This window comes from Berghia stephanieae, chromosome 14, assembly GCF_034508935.2.
Source record: "Berghia stephanieae isolate SIO BIC M18660-M18661 chromosome 14, UCSD_Bste_1.3, whole genome shotgun sequence".
NCBI lineage: Eukaryota > Metazoa > Mollusca > Gastropoda > Nudibranchia > Aeolidiidae > Berghia > Berghia stephanieae.
In genome coordinates this window covers 16,150,439-16,155,438 of record NC_088373.1, presented here as the reverse complement: position 1 = coordinate 16,155,438, position 5,000 = coordinate 16,150,439, and the positions used below count along the sequence as shown (strand labels likewise).

The window sequence follows — 5,000 nt, the reverse complement described above, 5'->3', positions numbered from 1 at the left end:
ACACCGATTCGAAGTTCAGGCTAAAGGTTATCGTTGGCCAGAAAGCAAATGGGCCACAGCCTTGATTAACTGCTTATCTGGAGAACCGCTAAAAGTTTTCTATACCTTAACAACTGAAGATGCAGATGACTATGGAAAAATTAAAGACGCTCTACTAAAAAGATTTAGATTAACGGAAGATGGTTACCAGGAAAGGTTTCACACTACAAAACCGGAAAATGGAGAAGACTTTAATACATTCGTGAACCGAATTACTCAATTTCTAAATCGGTGGCTTGAGTTGGCAAACGTAAAACAAGACGACTTTGCAGGCCTTTACTATCTCACGCTGAAGAATCGAATCTATCAAGCTTGCAACCCAGATTTAGTCGCATTCTTTAAAGAGAGAAAGCCAGAAAACTTGGACAAATTAAAAATCTACGCAGAAAACTTTAACAGCGCACATCCATTGACACCCCTTAGCAGAACATTGAAGGAACCATACTACGCTGCCGCTGCTCAGAGTCCAGGTACACCTAAAGTTCAGTACTCAAATAGAACGAGCCGATCAATCACTCGGAACACGCAAGTGAAACAGGAGGATCATAGTAACAAACCATGGAACAAACAGTTCAATAGAGACCATAGCCGACCCTATCAAAACAAAACAAGAAATAGCACTGACAATAATACTGAGTATAAGAAAACCAACAAACCTATAATTAAATGTCAATATTGTGGAATGAAAGGCCACACAGCAGACAAATGTTACAAAATCGTGGGATATCCAAAAGAAACTGCAAATGCATCACTCCAAACAGGTGTAAACAATCAGACACGAGTAATGTCAGGAGAAAATATAAATGTGTATTGCGTGAAAGGTATGTCACTTTTAACACAAACTCACAAATCAGGATCGCTATTTTTTTGTGAAGGCAAAGCTAATGAAACTGATTGCAAAATATTGAGAGACACAGGATGCAGTACAGTAGGAATAAAAGCATCTTTGATCAATGACGAAGACAAAACTGGAAAAACGGTACAATGCATCACATTCAGTGGCACAGTCGAAACCTTTGAAACAGCTAACGTGTACATAGAAACACCATACTATACAGGAATAGTGGAATGCTGTATACTTCCCAACCCCGTCGCTGATGTTATTGTTGGCAATATAAAAGGTCTTAAAGACAACCCAACAGATGTAAAAGAATGGTCATTAACCCAAGAAACAGCTTGTCTAGCAGAAACAAGAAAGATGACTAACACAACAGAGAAGCCAATGACTATTTATCTTGAACCACAACAATTTGACAGGAACACGTTCATTGAAGAACAGAAAAAGGACCCGACTTTAACTTCATATTTCAATATCGCAAACAAAGGGACGAAATCAAAAGTTGAATACATCATTGAAAAAGATATTCTGTTCAGGTTACATAGGAAAAGAAACAAAATAGCTAAACAACTGGTCACGCCGAGTATTTACAGAAACAAAATCCTTGGAATAGCGCACGATTCAATAACTTCTGGACATCTTGGGAGCTCTTCCACATTGAAGAGAATATCCGAGAATTTCACATGGCCTGGAATTACTAAAGACGTCCGAGAATATGTGAAATCTTGTGACACATGCCAAAGAAGAGTCGCAAAAGGCAGAATACCGAGATTGCCATTAGAGACAACCCCAGTTATTGAAAAAGTTTTTCAAAAAGTTGCAATTGACATTATAGGCCCTTTAACAAAATCAGATAGAAACCATACACACATACTAACACTAGTCGATTACGCAACCAGGTGGCCAGAAGCGATAGCATTGAAATCAACTACATCGGATCACATAGCTGAAGCATTGATGGCAATTTTTACTAGAATAGGCATACCAAATGAGATACTGTCGGACAATGGACCCCAATTTACATCACATATGATGCATGAAACCATGAAACTCATGGGAATCCAACACTCATTCACAACTCCCTACCACCCCCAAGCAAATGGTCTTTGTGAAAGATTTAATGGCACTCTAAAGAATATGTTAAGAAAAGTGTCAGCAGAAAAACCAGATGATTGGGACAGATACTTACCAGCAATCCTATTTGCATATAGAGAAATACCCCAAGAATCTACAGGCTACTCCCCATTTGAGTTGATGTATGGACGATCACCTCGCGGCCCGATCAATATAGTAGCCGACATTTGTAAAGGGAATGAGGAGGACAATAACGAAATTATGTTTGCTTACGAATATGTAAGAAACCTGAAAGACAGAATAGAGGATACATGTAAGCTAGCACAGGAATCCGTCACTAAAAAAGCAGAGAAATACAAGGAATACTCCGATAGAAAAAGCAAGTCAAGAAAATTTGAGATTGGTGACAAAGTACTAATACTCTTACCCGATGACTCGAGTAAACTTTTAGCTACATGGAAAGGACCATTCAAAATAACAGCAGTAAAATCTAATGTTAATTACGAGATTAAAATTAACAACACAACAAAGACATTCCATGCAAATATGCTAAAAAAATATTTTGATAGAGACACAGTGTCGCAACCTATGTTTACTAATATCGAAGCTTCAAATGCAGGATTAATCATACCGTTGGTCATGGGACACAGACACCCGAGACATAAAAACGAACAAAAATCGCACAATTGCAACCACATAAGACAAAAAAAGAAGTACGCAAAGTACTTAGGCTCCTAAATTTTTACAGGAAATACATTTACAACTTCGCGCACATCGCGACACCGCTAACAAAGAATGGGTCACCGAACAAAATTGTTTGGACAGAAGTGTGTCAGAATAGCTTTAACCAATTAAAGGCATTACTCTGTTCAGAACCAATTCTTAAATTACCCGACATATCAAAAGAATTTGTTGTAAGAACTGACGCGTCTGATAAGGGCATCGCAGGTGTACTATTACAGGAACATGAGGGAACTCTAATGCCTTGCTTATATGCAAGCAGAAAATTATTGGACAGAGAATCACGATACTCTGTAATAGAGCGTGAAGGACTGGCCATCGTCTTTGCTTTAAAGACATTCAGCAGATATCTACTGCTAAAAGAGTTTGTGGTCGAAACGGACCATAAACCACTCACGTACATAAGAAATAACAAAATGAATAATAGTAGAGTACTAAGGTGGAGTCTATTTTTGCAAAATTACACTTTCAGTATCTCTCACATACCAGGCTGTGAAAATATTCACGCCGACCTACTTTCTCGATTAGTATAAACACGTGAGAAGGGTATAACTTAACCTCCCATGCATACTGTTAGTTACCTCGCAAACTATGCCAAATCAGAACGCACAATTTCGATAATTTTATTTGTAAACATGATGACCCAACTTAATGTAACATTGAGTATTGTTTGGATATGTATACCATACCCATTCATGATTTGGGAAATCTTCTCTTTATCTATTATTGTTATGAATTTTCACTCATTTATGATTAATAATTGAAATGTCAATATTTCATTTACATTTTCATTCATTTCATTTAGTAAATTACCTTCATATCATCGACTTTAATCATGCTTCATTGCCATCATTATTGTTTATCACAATGATTTGTAATCACATTGCCATCATATTGTTTATCACAATGATTTGTAATCACAATCTTTCATTGTTATTGTCACCCATTCATATACCTACGTTAATATAAACATTTCCATGTCTAGTTAATAAATAATTTAATTGTAGCACAAATCATAACAATGGATTAATGCTAGAGTATCATGATAGCAAATTTACTTCCGTTTGTAAAATCTATCTTTCCCATAATGGTTAAAGAGTATATTTTAAACGTGGGTGGGGGGTGTCACAGTAAAGATTGTTCACAATTATCTTATTAAATTTTATTTTATTAAGAACTGAATTCATCTCACTCCAGTTATATTTCGGTAGGCTTAGATAAACTTTACCTTCTAATATTAGATCGTCTTTCCTTTTATAGCCTTCCCTCGAATTAATATCTAATTAGTGAATACTTTTCGTTCTACATTCTGTCACGTAGCCATTTATTATAAAAGCTGATAGGTCTAACATTCGACACTCACTTTCTCTCCACAATCTATGCCGGACGGCCAGTCGCTCTATTCCTATATATATACTGGAAGATTTTTATCTTTTGGGACTTTGTAGATATTATATCTACACCATTAAGACGCCGGAGCTTTTAACTTTGATTGTATAATCTTCAAGGATCAAACCCAAGCCCGCTGTACTACACTATAACCCCTTACCAATTGCCTGGAAGTGGAATTTTACGAGTCCAATCCTGTTATCAGAGGAATAGATCATCCAAGCCCATCAACTGCCTGGAAACGTAAACTTATGAACCTGATATATTATCATAAGTTACGTAAAGTATTCATATCTCTATTTGTAACTACCACGATCACTGTTTATCTCTTTTAATTAAATTTCATCATTATTTTATTTCATTGTAAACAAATCGTTAATTGTTTTTCATTTATAGTAACTAGTAAATTCTGGGGCCTCATTCTACATATATCTTTATGCATAGTCGAGTAGCTCTTTACTCACTTGAGACCATGACAACCCCCTAGTTAAAAAAAAAACTAAATGAAAACAAGGGAGGACAAAACAAAAGTTCGAATTCCAAAACGCAAGAGAGTAAGATATCATTTATTCCACCCATCAATCAATCCGATTTCGTCATCTTTGAATAAAAACATGTTCAAAAACACTTAAATAATATTTAATTTTAGAGAATCACATTTTATGTGAAATTTAATCAGACGTCACATATAATTATTATAAACATGACATACGCATTACTATATAGGGAGACGGGTGTTATAGTAAAGATTTTTAGAGATGTTAATTGTTAGTTTCATTAATCATATTTTCTCCTTCCTTTTCTCTTTCATGTACTTATGTCACCATGTGATTTAGTAAATTATTAATACAAGCCAAAAAGTAGATAAACTTTAAAAAGTTGAAAATAAATATAGAAATACTTGCCTTTAAATATGTTC

The 5,000-nt window shown here is 35.5% G+C and overlaps 1 protein-coding gene across 2 annotated transcripts in view; it reads right to left on the bottom strand.

Moving 5' to 3' along the window:
• LOC144959451 (uncharacterized) overlaps positions 1 to 5,000 on the bottom strand; it is a 69,543-nt gene that overhangs the window by 13,589 nt on the left and 50,954 nt on the right. The window lies entirely within an intron of this gene.